Source organism: Ovis canadensis, chromosome 5 (genome assembly GCF_042477335.2).
Source record: "Ovis canadensis isolate MfBH-ARS-UI-01 breed Bighorn chromosome 5, ARS-UI_OviCan_v2, whole genome shotgun sequence".
Classification (NCBI taxonomy): domain Eukaryota; kingdom Metazoa; phylum Chordata; class Mammalia; order Artiodactyla; family Bovidae; genus Ovis; species Ovis canadensis.
In genome coordinates this window covers 121,028,367-121,054,113 of record NC_091249.1, presented here as the reverse complement: position 1 = coordinate 121,054,113, position 25,747 = coordinate 121,028,367, and the positions used below count along the sequence as shown (strand labels likewise).

At 42.5% G+C, this 25,747-nt stretch overlaps 1 protein-coding gene and 1 pseudogene across 9 annotated transcripts in view; both read left to right on the top strand.

Annotated features, from left to right (window-relative positions):
• The first annotated feature begins 5,208 nt into the window (after window positions 1-5,208).
• On the top strand, window positions 5,209-5,360 carry LOC138441933 (U1 spliceosomal RNA; annotated as a pseudogene).
• A 2,523-nt stretch (window positions 5,361-7,883) lies between these two features.
• Window positions 7,884-25,747, top strand: part of PJA2 (praja ring finger ubiquitin ligase 2) — a 244,142-nt gene continuing 226,278 nt past the window's right edge. For 8 of the 9 annotated variants that reach the window (XR_011257399.1, XR_011257402.1, XR_011257400.1 and 5 more), the window contains exon 1: window positions 7,892-8,040. The gene's annotated coding sequence lies outside the window, so the exon portion shown is untranslated. Of the gene's footprint in view, window positions 8,041-25,747 lie in introns of all 9 variants that reach the window. The other variant, XM_069592661.1, reaches the window with a different exon arrangement.

The window sequence follows — 25,747 nt, the reverse complement described above, 5'->3', positions numbered from 1 at the left end:
TACTTTGGCCACCTCATGCGAAGAGTTGACTCATTGGAAAAGACTCTGATGCTGGGAGGGATTGGGGGCAGGAGGAGAAGGGGACGACAGAGGATGAGATGGCTGGATGGCATCACTGACTCAATGGACGTGAGTCTGAGTGAACTCTGAAAGTTGGTGATGGACAGGGAAGCCTGGCGTGCTGCGATTCATGGGGTCGCACAGAGTTGGACACGACTGAGTGCCTGAACTGAACTGAACTGAACTGAATGGAAAATCCAATGGCTTCATAAAACTATTAACAGAAGATTAGGATCAGGGATTAGGACTGAGTGGACCTATAAGTATGGTTATAATTTTTTGGTTTTGTCTGAAATATTACTGTTTTTTTACCTGTGTTTTCCAGATATAAGGAAGGTTTTAAATTACACCCCTACAAATAGAACTGAAGCTGTCTTTCCTCGCTACCTGATCTCTCCAGACTTTGGAAACGCTTAGGCTCCCAGAAGCTTTCTCAGATGTGCATGTGTGTGCTAAGTCTTTTTAGCCATGTCCACTCTTTGGGACTCTGTGGACTGCAGCCCACCGGGCTCCTCTGTCTGTGGGATTGTCCAGGCAAGAATACTGGAGAGGGTTGCCATGCCCTTCTCTGGGGATCTTCCTGATCTAGGGATCGAACCCATATCTCTTATATCCCCTGCACTGGCAGGCAGGTTCTTTACCAGTAGCGCCACCTGGGAAGCCCTTTCTCAGGTATAAGGAAGGTCAACTTCTAACAGGTGCCAGAATCTCAAGGTATTTCAGGACCTCCAGATGAGAAGAATTCACTCGAATCTATCATCCAAATTTATAGATATCACAGGTGAAAACTGTAACACATCCCCGTTGTGACTTTCCTGGCCCTGAAAGGTTTTTTTTTTTGTGTGTGTGTGTGTGTTTTAAGTTCAATCTGATCGCTTATGAAAAGCTTCAACACAACCAATTTAAAAGCCTATTGATCAATTTACCACAGACTTATTTCACCAACAGATTAGTCTTAATTTGGCCATATTTGGTAGAAGGGTAATTTTAAAGAGAAAACAGATGTTTTAGTGAATATTAAATTCTAGTTTTATCCATGGAGGTCTGTATTTACTGGCTAAGACTCACCTTCTAGACAGTTACTTGTGAAGTTTAGTTTCTGAACAGACACTCTGAGTTTGTTTCTGAAGTTTGTCTAACTTTGGATGAAGATCTGATTCACCGTGACCAGCGACTGGGAGATGACGCATCCTGGAAAAGATATCAGGTAACAGACTCTTTATATCCGCCTTGGAAACCATGCCAGGCCACTCCTGGATGAACGGCAACTCCTGGTTTTGACACCTGACTGCAACTCAGACAGGCGCAACCGCACCAGGATGAGCAGATGGCGGCATCTGAAACAGATGACTCAAGATGTGGAACTAGGCCTGTGTGCTGACCTTTGACAGGTGCTCACACTTGTGCTTATGAACCAAATGTATCTTGTCTTTGTGCTCAATCTTAGGCAAGTTTCAAAAATAAATCAAATTGCTGTTTATGGCCAAATACCTATGTTCATTACTCCTCGATTGCCTTGTTGGATTTTTCCTCTCCAGGGCCCTAACTGGATGGCTCTTGGAAATTTTTAAAGAAAAGAAACTCTGGCACCACACAAGCTAATGTTATCACCAGTATAACTGAGACTTTCTGATCCAGCCAATTAATAATGCCTATTCTCAACCTGGCCATAAATACGCCTTTTCAGGAGGTGTTATATTTTGGGTAGCTCCTAACAAGTTTATGACATTGACTCTCCCCAGGTTGTTTAGGAAGATATATAATTGGTTTCCCTTGGGCTCAAGGTCACCTACACGTAACCTTGGAAACATCTCCAGCCAGTCTGCCAATCTGCGTTTAATACAGGCACACTGAGCTCAGTCAGGTTTCCAAAAGTATGATCATTTGATCACAGTGTTTGCTCCTTCACTTAGAACAGAAGGTATTACTCATGTAGAGGCTTTAACAGAATTCACTCAGCAAGCTTTGAATGACAGTAATCAACCCATTAGGTTCTCAGTTTGGGAGTCTCCATGATGAGAAAAGCAGTCTCACAGAATTCACAGCCCTCAGTACTTTAGCTGCTTCCCAAGGAGGAATTTGGCATGCTGCCGTCCGTGGGGTCGCAAAGAGTCGGACGTAACTGAGCGACTGAGTGGAACTGAATGGGGAATTTGTGCTGTAATGTGTACTGAATGCTGTGTCTTTATACCTGGTGAGTCTTCAAATGTAACTAGCCTTACAACCCACGTGAAGTGTCACATCTCTGCTCGGAACGATTCTCTTCCCTTAGAGGAAGCACCAGGAAAATGCTTTGGTTTAGGAGGATCTTGGCTTAAGTTTTTGCTAATGATGTTGATCCTACAGGCAATTTTAGTTACACTTTGTGGAACTTACAAGGTAATAGTTTCTTTTATGCTATGTGTCACTTGCTTATACTAAGATAGTATGTTTATATTTTCAATCAAATGAAAGTATAGATTATGCCAATAGTTGTCTATAAAATAATAGGCTTACACAATGCACATGTGAGAAAAATTGGTTTAAGTCTTACTGGACGGCCTAGAATTGACTGTCAGTCCTTGCCAAACATTCTGCTAGTATAAATCACCCCATAAAAACCGAGAACCAACATATTAGGACTTGGTATCAAGGGATATGACAGACCCAGGGAAGGAAAGCAACTACCCTAGAAAATATTTGCTCACCCACTGCTTTCTGTCAAATGATGAGTGATCAAAGGGGGGAAACTGTGAAATAAAATTCATATTTTATGACAAGACAAGAAACATTTAAATAAGAAAGGTTTTGGTTTGCCGTTTGGTTTCCTCTCTCCCCTCTACGGCACGTGACGCAGAGACCGACCCTCCATTAGAAGCACCTGCTCAGCCACAAGAGCAACATTTTCCTGGCATCAGTGAGACAGCGCCTTAAAAGGCAGCATTGCTTCTAGACTTGTAAGGGACCACGATGAAGCTTAGATATGGACTAGGTAAACTCTCAACAGTATGTCATCTAATGCATATCCCTCTGCCTCAAAAAAACTTGTATTACTGCGCCTTGAATTCAAATGGGCAGAATAGTTCTCAGAGCTTTTTTCATCAATAAAAAATAAATGAGACTTTTTTTTATCAACAGTGGTGTCTGGCCATTGAAATTCTGTTTGGTTAGCTTAGTGCTTATCTAATAATCAGACTGAGATTTCCTTAAATGCCTGGAATCAGTATGTCTCCCAGGGTTTGTTGAGTGTCTGGTGTACGTGTGTGGGTCACGGTTCAACACCAAGCCAGGCAGTTGACAGTTTCCCATTAGTCTTCATTTCTTACTTATGCAAAGCCTCAAGATCAGCCTTCGTTGTTGTTGTTCAATTGCTCAGTCGTGTCCCACTCTTTGAGACCCCATGGACTGCGGCACACCATGCTTCCCTGTCCTTCACCATCTCCCGGAGCTTGCACAAACTCATGTCCATTGAGTCGGTGATGCCATCCAACCATCTCCTACTCTGTCATCCCCTTCTCCTCCTGCCTTCCGTCTTTCCCAGCATCAGGGTCTTTTGCAATGAGTCGGCTCCTCGCCTCAGGTGACCAAAGTATTGGAGCTTCGGCTTCAGCATCAGTCCTTCCAATGAGTATGCAGGATTGATTTCCTTTAGGATTGACTGGTTTGATCTCCCTGCAGTCCCAAGGACTCTCAGGAGTGAATATTCAGGGCCTTTTCAAGTCTTGCCCAAGTTTATGCACTGCTTAGCATAATCCTCGGCATGCGTGTTGGTTTCTGAATTCTTACGAATGTGCTGGAGCTTAAAAGCTTCTACAGACATTCTCCAGCTTTTCCTTTTAAGCTTTCTGTTTAACCAATTTTGCTGCTCCAAACTGTTTCTACTGCCTAAGGTGTGGCAGAGTTAATCAATTCCCTCTCAGTGTTTGTTTGCTTCTTTTTTGACATATGCTTCTGGGGAAAAAGCTTTCCCAGGCTTGCAAGTGAGATTTTCTGGGGAACCAGCAGATCGGTCAAATGATGACTCTTCTCTTGGAAATAGGTTCTGAAGGAGCTACAGCCTCATTCTACCTTGTCTGGTATCTGCCACTATGCTCCTTTTCACCACGATTGTTAGCTATTATTTTTCAGTGCAACAGTGGAGCTGGAGTTGAGGAGATTGGATTAGAGTAAGCTATTTTCTTGAATAAATGCTTCCTAGGTTGCTGCAAGCCCTTGGTTGATTTCCAGAGTTCTGAAAAAGTTGACTCTGATAATTTTGCCAGCTTTCTCATCACTTTTATGGAGAAAATAATTTTCAGAGGTGCTTACTTCTCCATTTTTGTGATGTAACTCTAAGGGTATAATTCAAATTCAGGTCCTCTCCCTTGCTGACCAATCCTCCACCTATTACATCTGTGGTTCTCAGACTTTACATGCATCAGAATCACCTCAAAGGCTAAAATACAGATTGCTGGACTCCACACCTAGAGTTTCCAAGTCAGGTCTGAAGTTGGACCTACCTGAGAATTTGCATTTTAAAAACATTAATGCTGATTCTGTTGGTATGGGGATCACACCTCAAGAACTACTGCATTATATCCTGTAGAAATCAAAAGTGGTGCCTTCATTTCATTGCCATAGGCAGTGCTTCCCCTCTCTGAAATCAACAATAATACACATAAATCACTAATACATATCTGAACTGAGGTGCTGGAGAAGACTCTTGAGAGTCCCTTGGACAGCAAGGAGATCCAACCAGTCCATCCTAAAGGAAATCAGTCCTGAATATTCACTGGAAGGACTGAGGCTGAAGCTAAAACTCCAATACTTTGGCCACCTGATTCGAAGAACTGACTCATTGGAAAAGACCCTGCTGCTGGGAAAGACTGAAGGCAGGAGGAGAAGGGGACGACAGAGGATGGGATGGTTGGAGGACATCACTGACTCAACGGACATGAGTTTGAATAAGCTCCGGGAGCTGGTGATGGACAGGGAGGCCTGGCGCGCTGCAGTCCGTGGGGTCACAAGAGTCAGACACAGCTAAGTGACTGAACTGAACTGATATACCTATATCTATCCATCTATCTATCTATATTATACGATACATAAGTATTTAGTACTTACTACATGCTAGGTATGAAACATGGGGAGAGGGACATGGCACAACCTTTGAAAAAAATGGCATAGCCCATATTTACCTGACAGGGGAGATACAATGATCCCGAAGGGAGTTTTTCCAAAGTGGGGCTCGTCCATTGCACTCCGGCTGTGCTGACCTCTGCGATCTCCCTGAATGTGGGAAACACGGCTGCATGGTTTGTGGTAGTGGGGAACTCTCCCCCCAGGGGAAAAAAAAGAATAACATAGCCCAAGATACAACATAAACAGATTGTAACCAAATGGGTCCAAGATGTCAGATAAGTCAATTTTGACTAGACCTTAATCCTCAATATATGCTCATTGTAATACATCAACAAGCTAAATGACAAACCCAGAGGCACCATGGCAGTTCCACAGGAGCTAGTATGCAGTGAGAGTGTAGCCTTTTGATTCTAGAATACATGGAGTGTTTTTCAAAGAGTAACATAGATCGATTCTGATGCCTTGGGACATGCATGCAGGATTTAAAAAAAGACTCATATAGTGAGAGCGATTCTATTTTGGTTCTATTTTTCTCTCCTTTGATTACATCATGATAAAAATGCCATTCTCTGCTTGCTTTTAAACTATGTTTCTAGTGCTTGGTAACCTTCCGTTTTTCACAGGCAGTAGGTTTTAGGCTTAGAGATTTTAGTAGAAAAAATGCTCTTTAATTCCCAGAATTTAAAAACTTTGCTTTATGTTCACTTCTCCTTCAGTTGCTTTCAACTTGGGAGAGGTGATACAGGCTTTCAATTTACAGTAATTTACGAAGTCTCCCTCTTAAAGAAATTGAAGGAAAAACACATTTATTTAAAGAAAATAAATACTACTGGGAATGTATACACAGATACGATATGGAAGAGATTAAAACTTGGAAAACCCTGCCCCAACAAACAGGTTAGTGTATCCAATTGGATCAGTATAGTTAGTTAGTTCAGTTGCTCAGTCGTGTCCCACTCTTTGCGACCCCATGAATCGCAGCACGCCAGGCCTCCCTGTCCATCATCCTAAAAGGAGACAAGGGAAACGTGACTAAAGTATCAGTTCTTCAAAGAGGAAGAGACTTGGATGGAGAAAGAGCAACACCTGTGAAACGGAGAACTATCAAGCAGGAAATGGTTTCTTGGTAAGAAATGTACTACATCAGTGGGCTGAGAGTTTCATTCCACAAACTGCCCAGCCAATTCTCATAGTCCAACTTTTATAGTAAATTTGAGATACTTTTGTTTTCATCAACAGTAGTCTGGGTTCCCTGGCAGCTGGGTTCCCTGGCAGGAGGTTTTGCAGTTGCCAGGGACAGCACAGGAAGTGGGGCTCTTGACTCTTGGTGCAGGTGATAAGATAAATGCACCCCGGGCACTGGGTGCGTGTGTGGTGGGCGTGAAGGGGCTTGCGGTAAGATGGGAGGAGAGAGGGGCTGCAATCACAGAAGCAGACAGGTTCAGCATGGAAAAAGGACATGTGCAGGGCGAAGAAACAGCTCAGCATCAGGGACACGACTGACTAGACTGTTAGCCATGTTTAAATTAAGCAAGGTGTCCAAGGACTACAGCTGTTGTATGTATTTTGGTTTCAAGCGATGGGAGCTGATACTTACCAGCTTGACAACCCATCAGCCCCAAGGTGCAAACTGGAAGCCTCTGGTCAGGCCATGGCTATACAGAGGAAACGTATGCATCCCCATAAAACCCGCCCCCACCCCAAGAGAATCAGAAACGAGGGTACAGACGACTGCCTGATGGACTGTGAGGTGGGAGGGGAGAAGGCCAAGGCGGGCAGGGAGGGAGAGCTGCCCTTCTTCCTTCTGCTAGCTTCTCTCGGCCTACCCATGACGCCGGGAGACCTTAATCTTGTTAGTTAGGTTTAACAAGATTAACAGGCAAATCCTAACAGTCAAATGAGGATTGATTTTGGAAACTGTGGTGTTGGAGAAGACTCTTGAGAGTCCGTTGGACAGCAAGGAGATCCAACCAGTACATCCTAAAGGACATCAGTCCTGAATATTCATTGGAAGGACTAATGCTGAAGCTGAAACTCCAATACTTTGGCTACCTGATGCGAACAACCGACTCATTGTAAAAGACCCTGATGCTGGGAAAGATTGAGGGCAGGAGGAGAAGGGGACGACAGAGGATGAGATGGTTGGATGGGATCACCGACTAGCAAGCTCACGGGGTTGGTGATGGACAGGGAGGCCTGGCGTGCTGCAGTCCAGGGGGTCGCAGAGTCGGACAGCACTGAGCGCCTGGACTGACTGAGGACTGATTTTGATACCTCCCTCTCGCGTGCTGCGCCTTCATTTCTCAAAGCCTAACTGCGCCAGTCCTTCTCCAGATCTCGGTACGGCCTCCCTTCCCTTGAGACCCCGCCCCTGTCTCCCCGCTCAACCCACTGAAGGCCTAGCGGGCCCGGCCCGGCCCGGCGCCCCGCCCCCTCAAACGTCGCAGTGCTGCAGGGAAAGGGGGCGGGGCCGGGCGGGGGTGGGGTTTGTCCTTCCGCTCTAGGGCCAATCGGCGAGGCTCCCCCTTGCCGAGACAGGGGAGCGGGGGGCAAAGACAAGAAGAGTGTTTTCCCCTTCTCCGCCACGTCCCAACTACTGACGCGCGCCCACTTCTCAGGTTCCGATTGGGCATGCGGCTTACCCCCCGCAGCGGTCTGTTAAGCCTATTGGTCGAGTCCGCTTTGGGGGCGGGGCTTGCGTGCTCCCCGCCCTCGCCTGCGCCGCGGCGCAAGGGGCGGGGCGCGCCGCCGCCGCCCGTGTTTCCGCCGCCGCCGGCTGCTGCGCGTTGGGCGGGGGAGGAGGCGGAGGCGGAGAAGAAGGCGGCGGCGGCGGGTGGAGGACCGAGCGCCGTCCTCGCTCCGGAGCCGCTTCTCAGCTCGGTGAGGGGATTGCTTTCCTTTTCTTTAAATGAGGCTGGTCCCGGCGTCTGGCGTGCGAGGGGCACGGCCGGGAAGCTGCCGCCCCCGCCGCCGGCGTCTCTCCGCCCCGGCCCTCGAGCGGGGCCCGTCCGCGGCCCGCCGCGCCGGCCATGGTGGGTGGGGTCGCCGGCTGGGAGAGGCCGTCCTCGCCGCCTGGGCCCGCTCCTCGGGCGGCGGCCGCGGGGCCTCCGCAGGCCGCTGCCCCTCGCTGCCCTTGGCGGCTGGGCCCGCGAGCGCTGCCTTTCTCCGTCAGCGCGGCTGTGAGGAGAGCGTCTGGCCCGGCGCGCTCACCGCCCCCGGCGCCCCGTGGGGAGCGCCCCGCTCGCCCGGCCCGTGGGGAGCGCCCTGCCGCGCGCCCCTCGGGAGAGCCCCGCGCGCCCGCGGTCAGTCGCCCCGTGTGGAGACCCCCCCCCCCGGTGACCCCCGGCCAGGCACCCCGTTAGAGCCGAGCCGTCGGACGCCGCGGGCCTGCGGCAGCTCCGCGCCCCCGAGAGCCGCCCGCGGCCGTCGCCCCCTGGCCCGCGGTCGTCCCCGAGGCTCGGGCGCGCAGCCCCGCGCCCCCGGCGCCCCCGGCAGCGCGCTGGGTCAGGGCCGGCCCCCGCCCCGGCCTGGCTCGGCGGGACGGCTCGGCAGGGGCTCTGCGCGTCCAGGCGCTGAGCGCCGCTCGGACCGAGGCCAGCAGGAGACGGGCGGCCTTCTCCACTGCGAGGGAGAGCTGTTGAGAAGACTTCTCGCTCCAGGCCTTTTTTTTTTTTCCTTTTTTTTCTAACAGACGCATAGGCTCTGCGTTGAGTCGGCTGCTTCCGGGAAAGTTCTTTTTTTAAAGGCCTAATATAGTCTTATTTTTTATCATGACCTGTTTGGTAAGTTAGATTTCTTTACATTGGCAGCCCCTTTTGGTGAAGACTATAGATCATTTGCAGAGTGTGTAAATAAACACGAAGATAAACATTGAAAAGATTTTTAACGAACGTTTGGACTTTTTTCCCACGTCTTCTGGAATTTATTATTTTTATATGAAATAATTTTAATTTTTAAAATTCAGTTACAAACATGCAAACTAGATGTAAAATTTCAGCAATACAGAAAATGAACCATTAAACTACAATGTGAACATTCCTGTTGGTCCTCCAGTCTCATCCCAGAGTCTAGAACAATACTGTACGTCTTCCTAGGTGCACTTTTAAACACATGTGCGTAATGTAGTTGGGAGAGTTTGGTGGGAATATACTAAACACGTTGATATAGCACTTGCTTTTTTCGCCAAATTATGTATCTTGGCCATCTTCCCTTGTAAATTATAAGTCCCCTTGGTACTTTTTAAAAGCTAAATAATGTTTAAATAATTTCAATGGGCTTTAATTTATTAACCGTTCCCTTACTGAAAGACATTTAGGTTAGTTTCTTTTTCTAATCACAAATAATGCTTTATTTGAATCCACGTTTTACAGTTACTTGTTTTCATTAATATCCTTTAAATTTTCTTAAATTTTAAACTTCAGACAGCATGGGAAGGCTGTGAGGTAGAGAGTGCACCTCCCCCTTCCCCTTCGAGTTCTGCCTTCATTCTAGGAGTCAGCTGTTCAGTAAATTTCCTCTTCATGTGATTATTTCTGGAGCATGTATTCCTAGAAATTGAATTGCTAGATTAAAAACAGTATGCATTTAAATTTTGATAACCGTTTCTCCCTACTTAGTACTCTTTTCGAAGTTAATCTTAGGCATTCTACAGATGAACTTTAGACTCAACTTGTAAATTAGATAAAAGATCCTTTAGGTGTTTTGAGTGAGGTTATATTGAAATTTTAGATTAATATGGAGCAAATTAACCTTTGTGATACTGAATCTCTCCCTTCTGATAGATATGTATGTAATGTATAGCATGTCTCTTAATTCACATCTTGCTTAAGGAAAGTTTTATAGTTTTATTCCATAAAACTCTATGTATGGCATACCATCTTGGTAGCTCTGCTGGATAGAAACTTTCAGTAACACTTCTTTCTCACCCCCCCATTATACCAAAGCTTTTGAATTTTTTTTCTGCTTATCATGTATCTAACCACTTAACTCAGAGAAGGCAATGGCACCCCACTCCACTCTTGCCTGGAAAATCCCCATGGATGGAGGAGCCTGGTGGGCTGCAGTCCATGGGGTCGTGAAGAGTCAGGCATGACTGAGTGACTTCACTTTCCTTTTCACTCTCATGCATTGGAGAAGAAAATGGCAACCCACTCCAGTGTTCTTGCCTGGAGAATCCCAGGGACAAGGGGAGCCTGGTGGGCTTCGGTCTGTGGGGTCGCACAGAGTCGGACATGACAAGTGACTTAGCAGCAGCAGCAGCAACCACTTAACTGAGTTGATTTTCTCAAAATATTCACAGTTTTGTGGCTTTTAAATTTTATAATTTGTGTTTTCCTCATTACATTAGGACTTTCCTGGTGGCTCAGCTGGTAAAGAATCTGCCTGCAGTGCAGGAGAACCCGGTTCATTCCCAGTTTTGGGACAGTCCCCTGGAGAAGGGACTAGCAGCTCGCTCCAGTATTCTTGCCTGGAGAATCCCCAAGGACAGGGGAGCCTGGTAGGCTGCAGTCCTTGGGGTCACGAAGAGTCTGACTGGGCTGAGTGGCTTAACACTTCCACTTTTCTTTCTCATCACTGCGGCTGGTAATATTCTCATACAGTGTCAGATGAGAGCAGTGATAGTTCACGACTTGGCGGTGGCTCAGGCTTTAAGGGGATCTGATGTTTCAGCATCAATTATGATGTTTACCGAAGCTTTCTGATAAACGGAGAGCGTAATAGGCTAAAATATTTTCTTGTATTCTTAACTTTCCAAGTGATTTTATTGTTGTTTTTAACTTCTGATGATATTTAAAAAAATCATAAATGGGTATTGAATTTTATGGATGTTTTTGATACCTTTTGAGTATTTGTATAGGGGCATCACCATTATTCCCTGGTTAGTATTTTCCCAAAAGAGCTGTTTTTTTACAGAATCAATTTTATTGAGGATAATTTACTTATAATAAAATACATAGATTTAAAATGTATGGCTCCGTGTGTTTTGACAGATGTATACAGTCATGTCACCACTACCACAATCAATAGTAGAATATTTTTGTTACTACAGTCAAGATAGTGAATATTTCTCTCATCCCCAAAAGTTCCCTTCTACCCTTTTTCAGTAAGTCACTTTTTTACCCTCGGCTCTAGGAAACAGTTTGTCCTCTTTTTCTCACTCTAGATGGGTTTCATTTGTTCTAGAATTTTATATAAATAAATTATGTAATGTATATTCTTCTGTGTCCATGGTTTTTTTTCCACTGTGTTATTTTTAAGGATAATCCATGTGTTTGTATGTTTAGCTGGTTCACGGCTTTTGTTGCTGACTAGTAGTTTATGGTGTATTGATTCACCACAATAATTGGCCATTTCACCTATGTATGGGTATTTGGATTGTCTCCAGTTTAGGATTCTTTTTAATAAAGCTCTACAAACATTCATTCATGAATGTGCGAACATATATTTTCATTTCTCTTGGTTAAATACTTATAAATGGATTTGTTGGGTTGTATTGTAAAGGAATATTTAATTGTAAGAACGTGCCAAACTGTCCCTCATTTTATAGTTCCAGTGGCTCTATGTTATCAAACTTGGTTACTTTTAGCCCTTCTAGTGGGCATGTAGTAGTATGACACTGTTTTAAATTTGCATTCACGTGATGTCTGATGATGCTGAAAGCTTGTCGTGTATTTTGGGTCATTTGTATGTCTTCCTTTGTAAAGCGTGTGTCCAGCTCTTTGCTGTCTTTGCACATTGAGTTGCTCGTCTTACTGGCTTTTGGAGGAATTCTTCCTGCAGGTTCCTGTAGAAGTCCTTCGCCCGCGGACGCGCACACGCTCAGTACGGTCTGTAGCTCACCTTTTAATTGTCCCAGAGGAGCTTTTAATTTTGATTAAATTCATTTCATCAATTTCCCTTTTATAATTTGTGTTTCTGTGTTCTAAGTTTGCTCAGTACAAAGTCAGGCATATTTCCCCTTACGTTTTCTTCTTCAGATGTTGCTGTTTTTATGTCAAGGGGTAGCAGTCTGTTTTGAGTTATTTTCGTATGTGGTGTGAAATAAGGGTCAGGTTTATTTTCCCGGTTCTAGCACCGCTCGGTCAGAAGTCGGCTTGGCCTTGTGTGCGAGTGTGCTCTGGGCTCCCCTGGATCTCCGCTGCCGCCCGTTCTGCCAGTGCCGCTCCGTCAGTCGTGATCACTGTCGCTTCATAATAAGCTTCACAGTCAGACAGTGCAAGTCCTTCAGCTTCTTTTCCCAAAGGCACTCTGGCTCTTCTAGCTCCCTTTGCTTTTCCATGAAATGTTTTGGAAGTAACTTGCTGGCTTCTCCAAAAAGGACTGAGGGGATGGTAATCTAGATTACAGTGAATACATTGATCAGCTTGATAAGAATTGACATCTTAATACTGAATAATCATGTAGGCACATGAGATGTCTCTGGTTTTAATCAAAGGTCTTCATTTTCCTTCATTAATATTTTATAGTTGCAAGATACAGAAGTTGTTGCTCTTGTCGGTTTATATCCAGGTATCTCATCACTTCTAATAATATTGAAATAATAATTTTCCAAAGTTTCCACGTCCAGTTGTTAACTGACAGTATGTAGAAATACAATTGATTTTGCATACTGATCTTGAACCTCGCAACCTTGCTAAACTCACCTATCCTAGTAACTTTTTTTTCCTTTGTAGATTCTTTTGGATTTTCTCGTGTAGCAAGTTAGCATCATTTGTGAATACAGAGCATTTTTGTTTCTTTTGTTTTCAGTTTGTATGTAGCCACCTCCCCTGTACCTTTTTTCCCCTTATTTCTGTGACGAGGACCTCCAGTATGATGTTGAAAGCAGTGGTGAGAACAGGTACCTTTGTCTTATTCGTAATCCTAGGGAAAGAAATCTTTCAGTCTTTCATTAGTAAGGCTACTAGGGCCTTTTATCAGGTTTTATTATATACTGCATATTATAGTTAAGTAAAATAATCCTTTAATCAAGTTAAGGATGTCCCCATTCTGTTCTTAGATGAGAATTTTTTAATCATGATTGGACATTGAGTGTGCTTAGATGTTTTAACTGTTATTTATTTAGATGATCTTCTGATTTAATCTTCCTTGGTGTGTTAATAAGATGAATTACATTGATTTATTTTCAAATGTGTCAACCTTGCATTCTCTAGATAGGCCTCACTTGGTAATGATATATTATTTTCATAAGTTAGGTTAGATTTACTAATATTTTGTTGAGTATTTTTTGGTATCTGTGTCCTTGAAAGATACATTTTTGTGTAATATTTTTGTATCAGGATAATGCTGGTCTCATAGACGTAAGTGTTTCTTCCTCTGTATTTCCTGAAAAATTTTGGATAGGATTACTATTTCTTTCATAAATGTTTATCAGAGTTTGCAAGCTAAGTTACCTGGGCCTAGGTTTCTCCATTGAACAGGGATGGTTTAGTTGCCTTAGTGGATGTAGGATGGTAAGGATACCCTAATTCTGTCTTAAAAACACAGTCAGCCTTTAAGTATGTGAGTCACCTGATACATGAGTTTTAGTGGTTCGGGCGTTTCAGGGAATCTGTTTCTGCTAATTGCCACGAAGTTGTTTCTTGTTGTCCCTTTAGTAGCTGTGGCGTCCATAGTGGCGTCCTTCTTTCATTCCAGATGTTGTCAATGTGACCTCTCTTTTGTCTTCATTAGTTCATTTCCAGGTTTATCAATTGTGTTGACTTCTCTAAAGATCCAGCCTTTTATTACTTTGAAAAAAGCTTTCAGATACCCTGATTTTAACTCTTTGCTGTTTCTTCTTAAGTGCTTTGGATTTAAATCCCCTCAGATTTTTCAGGTGTAAGCTTAAAAGGCTGTTGATTTGAGACCTTTCTTCTTTTCCTTCTGAGTACTACATCACATGGTCTCACAGATCTTTATGTTGATATTTTCTGAGTTCTCTTGTGACTTTCACATTGACCCATGGGTTATTTAGATGTATATTGTTTAATTCCCAATTATTTGGTGATTTTTGCCCATCTCTTTCTGTAACTGATTTCTAGGCTTAATTTTATTGTAGATGGAAAACATACTTTGTTTAATTTTGTTTGACTTCTTTGAAGTTGTATAAATCAGAATATGGTCAGTCTTGGTAAATGTCTGTGCAATTCAGAATAATGTATGTCATGTTGCTTCGGGGCAGGATATTCTATAAAGTCTGCATTCCATTTTAAATACTAAATTAATCATTTGTATTAAATACTCTGTAATTGTTAGGTCAGGTTGACATGTGATGCTTGCTGAGGCTTTGTCTCCTTGTTTTGCTGGTCACTGCAAGAAGAGCTGAAGTTCAAGTGTAATTGTGGGTTTGTCTATTTCTGCTTCATCTTCCAACTGTCTTTACTTCATGTGGTTTGAACCTCTGTTGTTAGGTGCGTGTTTGTTTAGGAGTGTTACATCGTCTTGGTGAATTGACCCCTTTATCATTATGTAGTACCCTTCTTTACCTCTGGTAATATTTCTTCTGCAGACTACTTTTCTGATATTGATAGTGCTACTCTGTCTTCCTTTTGGTTAGTGATTGCATGATTTAAAAACTTTCAAAGGCATTTATTTAAAAAAACACTTTGAAAACACGCATAATATGAAGATACAAAGACTGAGTAAGTATCTAGTACTTTGGCCACCTCATGCGAAGAGTTGACTCATTGGAAAAGACTCTGATGCTGGGCGGGATTGGGGGCAGGAGGAGAAGGGGACGACAGAGGATGAGATGGCTGGATGGCGTCACTGACTCGATGGACGCGAGTCTGAGTGAAACTCCGGGAGTTGGTGATGGACAGGGAGGCCTGGCGTGCTGTGATTCATGGGGTCGCAAAGAGTCGGACACGACTGAGCGACTGAACTGAAGTATTGTTTGCAAGTACTCACTAAAAGTAAACTGATATGCCTGCATTAGTTGTAATATTGTTCAAAATAGACATAAAGGAAGAAATATTGCAAGAAATAGGAAAATATCATAAGAAGTAGGTCAATTCATCAAGACAATATAATAATCCTAAGTGTATGTTTATCTGATAACATTGCCTCTGAATATAGAAGTTAATATAATTAGTAAAGATAGGTATACATTCATAACTGGAGGTTTTAAATATGCATTTGGTATAACTAATGGAACAAATATATAAAAATGTCAGGAAATAGGAAATTTGAATGACATGATTAATCATCATCATATAATTGACATTAATAGAACATTTTGTCTAAACCTGAAGGCTGTGCTTTTCTTTTCAAGCACATATGGGACATTTGTTAAAATACTGTGGTCCTTAAAAAGTATCATCAAATTTCACAGGATGGAAATTATATAGTACATGTTCTTTGAACCCTGTGGAATTAACTACAATTCAGTCTTGCCTGGGAAGTCCCTTAGACAGAGGAGCCTGGCAGGCTACAGTCCATGGAGTCGCAAAAGAGTTGGACATGACTTAGCAATTAAACACTTTAAAGACGCACATAGTACGAAAGTAAAAAGCCGCTGAACAGCAACAGCAACATAAAAATAACTGGCTAGGTCCATGGGGTTGCACAGAGTTGGGCACGACTGAAGCGACTTTGCATGCATGCATGCATTGGAGAAGGAAATGGCAACCCACTCCAGTATTCTTGCCTGGAGAATCCCAGGGACGGGGGAGCCTGGTGGGCTGCCATCTGTGAGGTCGCACAGAGTCAGACACGACTGAAGCAACTTAGCAGCAGCAGGCTCCAAATGTTTGAAAATTAACCAAGACATTTTAAATAGCACATGAATCAAAATGAAGTCATGATGAAAATTAGAAAACATTTTTATCTGAAAAATAACAAAAAGATTACATCCGAGCTTATTGAGTGCAACTGAAGCAGTGCTCGGAGAGTACTCTATATACAGGCATACTTCAGTTTTTATTGTGCTTTGCTTCATTGCACCTCATGGAGACTGTGTTTCTTTACGGATTGAGGAATTCATAATTGCCACTTCTCCAGTAGCATTTTCTCACTGATAGAGTTAGCATATCCTTATCAGTTGAGGAATAGAAGAAAACTGTTAATTTTCTGTATAGTATCAGCAACAACAAAAAAATGCTACAGCTGATATAATACTCAGTGAAAAACCTTGTTTCATGTCCCCTATCTTTTTCTCTCTTTAACTACATTGGGATCCTAACCAGTGCCCTCAGGTTAGAAAAGGTTAATTTTAAAAAATGGAAAAAAATTTTTTAAAGTGTTTGCCAGTAAAGTTTTAGAATATGTGAATTTAAAAAGATACAAGGGCACAAAGACAACTTGCAGAAATGTAAGTTGTATACTAGCAACCAAAAGTACTTTTAGAAAAGCATCAGAATATGTAAGATACCTGAGAATAAATCTAATAAAAACTTTGGCAAAACTTCTACACTGAAAATTATAAAACAGTGCTAGGAGACGTTTTGAAATACCGAAGTATGTGGAGAAATACTTCATCTTTATATCGTAGGAACTCACTATTGTTAAAATGTCAGTTTCCTCCAAGTTGAGCTGTAGGTTCAATATGATTTCACTTTAAGTCCCAGAATTTAAAGATTAGGATGAAACGGATTGCAAAATTCATATCAAAATGTAAATGTCTCAAGACTTGCTATAAAGTTAGAGTAATTAACAAGTTAGAGTAATTAGAACAAGATGGACAGAAAGACCAGTGGAGGAATGTGAGTGTCTAGAAGTGGAACCGTCACACATGTAGTATCTTGGATTATGGCAAAAGCTCCACTGAAGTTAATAAACATGTTTAATAAATTGTGTTAGGTAAATTGGATATTGAATATTTGGGGAAAAAATGAACCTTGATTTCTGCCTGATACTGTATTCATTTGAGTTGAATCTGTATAAGCTAAAATTATCAAGTTTCTAGAAGCAAACCTAGAACATCATCAGCCTGGATTAGACAAAAATTTCTTAAACGTAAAGTTGGTAAATTAGACTACACTAAGTTATGAATTTCTATTCATGAAGATGTAAAAGCAACAGGCAAGCCACAGACTACAAGAACATACTCACATTAAGTAAGTCTGGTGAAAGACTTGCATCCAGAAAGTATAGCCTAGAAATCAAAAAGAAAAAGGGAAGCTACACAACACACTTTAAAATCTGCAAGAAAGCAGGCAGGCTCTTCACAGAAGATACCCAGAAGGGCAGTGTGCATAGGCAAAGGCAGTCTGCATTATTACTCATCAGGGAAACGTCACAATGAGGCACCGTCCCGTCACACCCCTGCCAAATGGCTGAAATTAGAGACCGACAATACCAAGTGTTGCCAAGGATATGAATCAATACCAAGTGTTGCCAAGGATATGAAACAACACTCTTATATGTTGCTGGTGGGAATGTAAGTTGTTTCAGCTGCTTTACAAAGCTGTCAGGATCTGTTATAGCCGAATGTAGCTTTGTACTGTGACCCAGTAATTCCAGGTCATGGATACTCAAGAAAAGTTGGGGAAAGAAGCCCATACAAAGATGTTTATAACAACATGAATGAATCTCAGAAACATTCTGTCAAGCAACAGTAAATAGACACAGAAGAGTTTATGATGCCTGATTCCGCTTCTGTGAAGGGTAAAATCTGAAAACTTCACTGGGGTGATGGAGGTCAGGAGACTGGTTGCCTTTGGGTTGAGAGGAGTCAGTGTCTTAGAAGGGATGAGAGAGAACCCTCTGAAGTGATGATAAATGATTTTGATCTCGGTGAGTAGCTAGATAAATACATGTGAAAATTCTTTGGATTGTAATGTATGCTTAAGAGTTTTGTATGTGAACAATTCTTCAATAAATGATTGCAAAGAAAAGGGAAATAATGTCAAAGTTTTATCATGGAAATTTCCAAACATGTCTATAGATTACAAGGAACCCCCATGTACATACCATCTTGCTTCAACATTTTGCCTTGCTAGTTTTTTGTATCTCCTCAACCTTCACTCACGTTTCTTTTTTTTTGATAGTACACACATCTCAGTATCTATCACAGATACATGATTCTGAGCATATTTTGTGTTTTTGTAGCATCAAATGACATTTGTTACCTTTTGGTATGCATAACATTGAATTTTTTACTTTCTTTGTTTCCTGTACCCTGTTTTTTTCTTTTTCTGGCTTACTGACATGAAAATAAATCTCTACAGCTTTTTTTTTTTTTAATTGAGGTGTAGTTGATTTACAATGTTAGGTTGGTTCTTTCCAGCTTTGCTGCTTAAAGCTCATTGATTTGTGTATCTCGAAGGAGGGTAGGTTGAGCAGCATTCTTGTTACTTGTGACGCTTGATTCAGAGATCTTCCTATCTAAATGAGAGGTAAACTTGAGGAGTATTCTTCATCTCTTTTTAAAATGAATTAATATTTTATTCTTTCATCTCACTTTTCTTTGACTCTAATCTTTTCCTGCCTTAGCCAATTATACTTTAAGATAAACCACAGAAATTATTTATTGTTCTAGTGTGTTGAGAGTTGTATTTCACTTCTTGCCTCAAAGATTGCTATTGATAGTCTTAAAAAAATTTTTTTTACAAGACTTTTCTTCAACAGAATGCGAAGTTTATAAAAACTTAGTGAGATACAAGCTTTACCAGAACAGAATTTGAAAATACAGCTTTTTGTCTATAAAAATTTTTAGATTATTTGTTTCTGATTACATATGTTTGAGTTACATTTTGTAATGTAATTTTCACTGTACCAGTGCTGAGTTTATTGTTCCTTTTTTACAATAGTTTGCAAAACTATCTTCAGAGAAGAGTAGCAGTTAAGAGTAGTAGGTAAGGGGGAGAAGGCAATGGCACCCCGCTCCTGTACTCTTGCCTGGCAAATCCCATGGGCGGAGGAGCCTGGTGGGCTGCAGTCCATGGGGTGGCTAAGAGTCTGACACGACTGAATGACTTCACTTTCACTTTTCACTCTCATGCCTTGGAGAAGGAAATGGCAGCCCACTCCAGTGTTCTTGCCTGGAGAATCCCAGGGATGGGGGAGCCTGATGGGCTGCCGTCTGTGGGGTCGCACAGAGTCGGACACGACTGAAGTGACGTAGCAGCGGCAGCAGCAGGTTAAGGGAAGAGTAGTAGATAATCAAGTATAGCCTTCTGTCTTATCTCTTGTTACTAGGGATAACAAACCCTTTTCATCTCAGAAGTTTTAACAGCTGTTCCTTAAAATTTCTCTCTGATTTAGGTAGTAGTATTATCATTTCTAAAGTTGTTCACTTGCAGAGTTTGCTAGTCATACCTTGGAAGTTTTCTTGTGGTGGTGGTGGTGGTCATTCACTTAGTCATGGCTGACTCTTGTGAGCCCATGGACTGCAGCACGCCAAGTCTCCCTGTCCTTCACCGTCTCCCTGAGTTTGTGCAAACTCATGGCCGTCAAGTCAAACTCCTGCCCATTTCATGCTGTCATCCCTTCCCCTCTCACCGTCAGTCTTTGCCAGCATCAGGGTCTTTCCCAGTGAGTCAGCTTTTCTCATCAGGTGGCCAAAGTATTAGAGCTTCAACTTCAGCACCATTCCTTCCAATGAATATTGGGTTGATTTCCTTTAGAATTGACTGGTTTGATCTCCCTGTTGTCCAAGGGACTCTCAAGAGTCTTCTCCAGCACCACAGTTCAAAAGCACAAATTCTTTGGTGCTCGGCCTTCTTTATGGCCCAAGTCTCACACCCATACATGACCACTAGAAAAGCCATAGCCTTAACTATGCAGACCTTTGTCAGCGAAATGATGTCTCTGCTTTTTGATGCACTGTCTAGGCTTTTCATAACTTTCCTTCCAAACAGCAGGTGTCTTTTAATTTGGTGGCTGCAGGCACCATCCGCAGTTACTTTGGAGCTCAAGAAAATGACATCTGAGGCTGTTTCTACATTTTCCCCATCTATTTGCCATGAATTGATGGGACCGGATGCCAAGATCTTAGTTTTCTGAATGTTGAGTTTTAAGCCAGCTTTTTCACTCTCCTTTTTCACCTTCATCAAGAGGCTCTTTAGTTCCTCTTTGCTTTCTGCCATAAGGGTGGTGTCATCTGCATATCCGAGGTTATGGACATTTCTTCCCACGGTCTTGATTTCAGCTTGTGCTTCATCTAGCTGGGCATTTCGCACGATGTACTCTGCAAATATGTCAAATGAGCAGAGTGGCAGTAGACAGCTTTGATGTGCTTCTTTGTGAATTTTGAACCAGTTCATTGTTCCTGTTCAGTTCTGACTGTTGCTTCTTGTCCTGCATACAGGCTTCTCAGGAGGCAGGTAATGTGGTCTGGTATTCCCATCTCATTAATAATTTTCCACAATTTGTTGTGATCCATACAGTTAAAGGCTTTAGCATAGTCAGTGAAGCAGAAGTACATGTTTCTGTGGAATTCCTTGCTTTCTCTGTGATCCAGCATATGTTGGCAGTTTGATCTCTTGTGCAGCAGCCTGTAGCTTTAAGTCTGGTTGGTTGCTTGATTTACTGCAATTAGTTGAGGTAATATATCCAGTTGCTCAGAGTGGTATATGGAATTAATGTCACCTTAGTCCTCATTTATTGTGTGTATACTAGTTAGATGTACTGAATATTTTGCACTTGTAAGTATGTATAAGCAATCATTGGTGCTTGTTGATAGAAAACATGAAAAATCTAGAGATCCATTAAAAATAATACGTAAGTGTCAGACGTAATGAAAGTATAAGCTTAAGTTGCTGATAGTGGATCTTTATTAACCTCTTGAGACATTTACTTTGCCTTGGCAGCTGAAAATGGGAGGATGAGACGATGCTAGGGAGCTAGGCTTGAATGCGATGGGCTCCAGCATATATGAGACTGCTTTCTGGTGGCATCTGTCAGAGCTCGTCATAAACCTATTTTGTCATGAAGTTTTTATTTTTGAATTTATAGCTTAAGTGTGGTAATAATTACAAAGCTTTGTGTGACTAAAAAATTATTTTACTGAAAGGAAATATGGGCTAGGTAATTATAAAAGTTTGTTTTGAGAGAAATTTTAAGAACCGTTTCTAGGGCACTTTGATATATGTAAAGCTAAATATGGGAGAATACAAAATAAATATTTCAGAGAGCTTGGAAGAGTAATTAAGACTCCCCCCCCTTAAAATAGTTGGATCAAGCTGTATTTGTTTCTGAAATATTGTTTGTTCTTTTTTTAAAAAAATATGTAATATCATCTAAGCTTTAGGTGTTCAACATTTGTGTTCACTACAAAGTGATCATCACCAGAAGTCTGGTTACCATTCATCATCATTTACTCGACCCCTTTCACCTCTTGTGCCCACCCCCCTTAATTAACTTTTCTGTTTCTGCCTCTAAGTCACGTCAGTCACTTTAAAAGTAGATTATTTCTAGGCAGTCTGATGAACGGGCTTCCCCGGTGGCTCAGATGGTAAAGAATCTGCCTGTAATGAGGGAGACCTGGATTCGATTCCTAGGTTGGGAAGATCTCTTGGAGGAGGGCATGGCAACGCACTCCAGTATTGTCTGGAGAATCCCATGGACAGAGGAGCCTGGTGGGTTTTGGTTCATGGGGTCGCAGAGAGTCATTTCTCAAAGTGATCATGACCAAGAGTCTAGTTACCATTCATCACCACGTACTTGACCCCCTTCACCCATTTTGCCCACCAGCTTAATTAACTTTTTTGTTTCTAAAAGGACACTTTTAAAGTAGATTATTTCTAGGCAATCTATTGAATAGGAGAAAATATTTGCAAATCGTGTATTTGATAAGGGGTTAATATTCAAAATGTATAAATAATTCATGCAACTCAATAACAAAAAAATAAGTAGACCTTTTTCCAAAGAAGACATACAGATGGCTCTCAGACACATGAAAACATGCAGAGTTTAGGTGCTAAGCCACAGTGCAGACACTGTCAGCAAGCGAATGGTGCAGATAATTCATTTACACTGTCGTCCCCAACATGGCGCTCCCAGGATGAGAATAGGCAGGTCTCTTACAGGGAGAAAATGCACTTTCGCGAGGTGGTATTAGCGAATCTTTGTGGTGGGGACACATAAGAAAATTCAGAATCTAAGCACAGGTAATTTAAATCGGTTGTATTTATTATCTAATACAGGATAGTTTTGTGCAGTAATAGACGTAACAGCTCAGGATGTGTATTATATCATAGTTTCTATGGGTCAGACGTCCAGGAGCAGCCTGACTGGATGGTTTTGGCTCAAGGCCTCATGAGGGTTACAATCAAGATGGAACTGCAGTCATAAAAAGCCTTGAATGAGGCTGAAGAATCTGCTTCCTAGATGGTTTATTCTCATGGCTATTTCCAGAAGACGTTGGTTGCTTCTGCCTTCGGCAGAAACTGCCAGTTCCTCATCACATGGGCCATTCTGCAGGACTGCGGAGTGATCTTGGGGTACAGCAGCCCGCTTCTGTGAGAGCGCGAGCCGAGAGCGTGAGGAGGAAGCCGCAGTGTCTTGTGCCGGAGTCTCGTACATCACATGGTCACTGCTGTCACTTTGTCTTCATTAGGAGCAAGTTACTAAGGATAGCCCACACTTAATGGGAACCAATCAGGTTCTGCTTTTTAAAGAAGTATCAGAGGATTCGTGGACATGCTGTAAAACCACTACATTATCCTAACAGCTGTGGTGATATTACACAAATGAGTAGCCTACATTGCAAAAATAATAGTGATGAATGTGACTTTGAGTATTGCACAGGCCGGAGCATTAGGTGACTGCTCAGTGGCGTGCGTGTGCGTGCGTGCATGCATGCTAAGTCACTTCATTCGTGTCTGGCTCTTTCTGACCCCGTGGACTGTAGCCTTCCAGTCTGGACAGCGTTGCCCTGTGTAGGGTGGAGTTGCCATGTATAGGAGAACTGATTCTGAAGGCAGTTCAAGGTGTAGCTTGGTGTGTGTGTGCAACTTCAGTGTATGTTGTGTTCATTTAGGTATATGAGCACTCATTATTCTGTTCGCTTGAGTCTCTTGCTTTCTATTTTAGATTTTTAGTTTTCTGAATTACTTCTACTACTAGCTTTCATTCAATGTGTGTGAGTTGGAACTTGAATCTAAGTGTTCCCAACTCTTTGTTTCTTGTAACTGTGTTTCTGCATCTCCATCAGAGAAAGGGGCGCAGCACTGCCATGCCTCCACCCACCCCTGCATTGACAGCCGCTTTAACATGTGCCCCCGTGTCACACGGTGCACCGACACGGCCACTCCATAGACGCGACACGCGGAAAGCAAGGCCTCCGTCTTTAACTTCACTCTGTCAGCTCTGCCGTGGCAGGGAAGAGCCCATGTTCAGCCTTTTCCTTGTGTTCTTTTGAAGATTGTTCCCATTACCTATCTGTAACTGCTGGCATATTATCCTAGTTAAGGGGTAAAATGATGACACCTAAGTTAATAATTGGAAGATCTAGAATTAATACTTCCCTGATTAATTCCTTTAATTCTTAGACAACAGCACATTTGTATAGTATTTTTTTGTTTTGTTTTTGCAATTAGGAGGAAGTGTGTGAACACTCTTAAGAATTTGAAATGAATAATTGTCACAAGTAGAGAGGAATCATATGTTATTATTAGATGAATAGTACTAGCAAAGGAAACATTTCTTCAGAGAAAAGAGACCAAATGTTCCCAATAAACTTTACGTACAAATCTGCCACTGATGAATTAATTGTTTTAATCTTGACGTATAACTGTGGTTTTTATTGTTCAGCCTCTGTTCTGCTTTCTGTTCTCTTTTATACTTCAGAGATAGGAATGAGTGCCCTGTTGTAGGGCTTATCTGTGGGAGAAGGCAATGGCAGCCCACTCCAGCACCCTTGCCTGGAAAATCCCAGGGACAGAGGAGCCTGGTGGGCTGCGGTCCATGGGGTCGCAACTGAACGATTTCACTTTCACTTTCCACTTTGATGCATTGGAGAAGGAAATGGCAACCCACCCCAGTGTTCTTGCCTGGAGAATCCCAGGGACGGCGGAGCATGGTGGGCTGCCATCTACCGGGTCGCACAGAGTCGGACAGGACTGAAGCGACTTAGCAGCAGCAGCAGGACGTATCTATATAGCTGGCCTGGATAAAACAGAGATAATTGATATCCACAGAGAGATTCTAGTTTACATTTTATTCATAAGACAAGAACCACTATTGAAAATGACGATGATAGAAGAAGCAGGGAACACGAAACACAAGAAATCTGAAAAATTATTATAGAGAATATTAGAAAGCCAGAAATGCAAAAGTACATGAACTCTATCATTCTGTACATTGACAATGAGAAAGAAAAGTTTGGAGACAAAGAATTAAACTCTCTGGGCCAAATACAGAGAAAATAAGGAAAGAAAAATGAATAACTGAGGAAATTTTATGTGAGTCTTTAAAGCAGCCCTTGGAACTGAGAACTGGACATGGAATAGACTGGTTCCAAATAGGAAAAGGAGTATGTCAAGGCTGTATATTGTCAACCTGCTTATTTAACTTATATGCAGAGTACATCATGAGAAATGCTGGACTGGAAGAAGCACAAGCTGGAATCAAGATTGCCGGGAGAAATATCAATAACCTCAGATATGCAGATGACACCACCCTTATGGCAGAAAGTGAAGAGGAGCTAAAAAGCCTCTTGATGAAAGTGAGAGAGGAGAGTGAAAAAGTTGGCTTAAAGCTCAACATTCAGAAAACGAAAATCGTGGCATCTGGTCCCGTCACTTCATGGGGAATAGATGGGGAAACAGTGGAAACAGTGTCAGACTTTATTTTTGGGGGCTCTAAAATCACTGCAAATGGTGATTGCAGCCATGCAATTAAAAGACGCTTACTCCTTGGAAGACAAGTTATGACCAACCTAGATAGCATATTCAAAAGCAGAGACATTACTTTGCTGACTAAGGTCCGTCTAGTCAAGGCTATGGTTTTTCCTGTGGTCATGTATGGATGTGAGAGTTGGACTGTGAAGAAGGCTGAGCGCCGAAGAATTGATGCTTTTGAACTGTGGTGTTGGAGAAGACTCTTGCGAGTCCCTTGGGCTGCAAGGAGATCCAACCAGTCCATTCTGAAGGAGACCAGTCCTGGGGTTTCTTTGGAAGGAATGATGTTAAAGCTGAAACTTCAGTACTTTGGCCACCTCATGCAAAGAGTTGACTCATTGGAAAAGACTTTGATGCTGGGAGGGATTGGGGGCAGGAGGAGAAGGGGACGACAGAGGATGGGATGGCTGGATGGCATCACTGACTCGATGGACATGAATCTGAGTGAACTCCAGGAGTTGGTGACGGACAGGGAGGCCTGGTGTGCTGCGATTCATGAGGTCACACAAGAGTCGGACACGACTGAGCGACTGAACTGAAAGCAACCCTACTAGTGCTATGTGACAGAAATTTTTTAAATGGCCAAAGAAAGTCCTTGTGAAATACAGAAAACCATTTCATGAGAGAAAATCCTAGTTACTCTAGAAAGAAAAATTGCTTTACTTACAAAAGAACAAGAAGTAAACTGACAGGACAGTCTCTTAGCAGCAACATGGGATGCTTAGAAAGCAGTGCCTTTTAGAGGTTGGAAAAATGACTTTGTTTTGAACAGAAGTCAAGAGTGTGATGGAAAGAGGAACTATTTTGATATGTAAAGACTC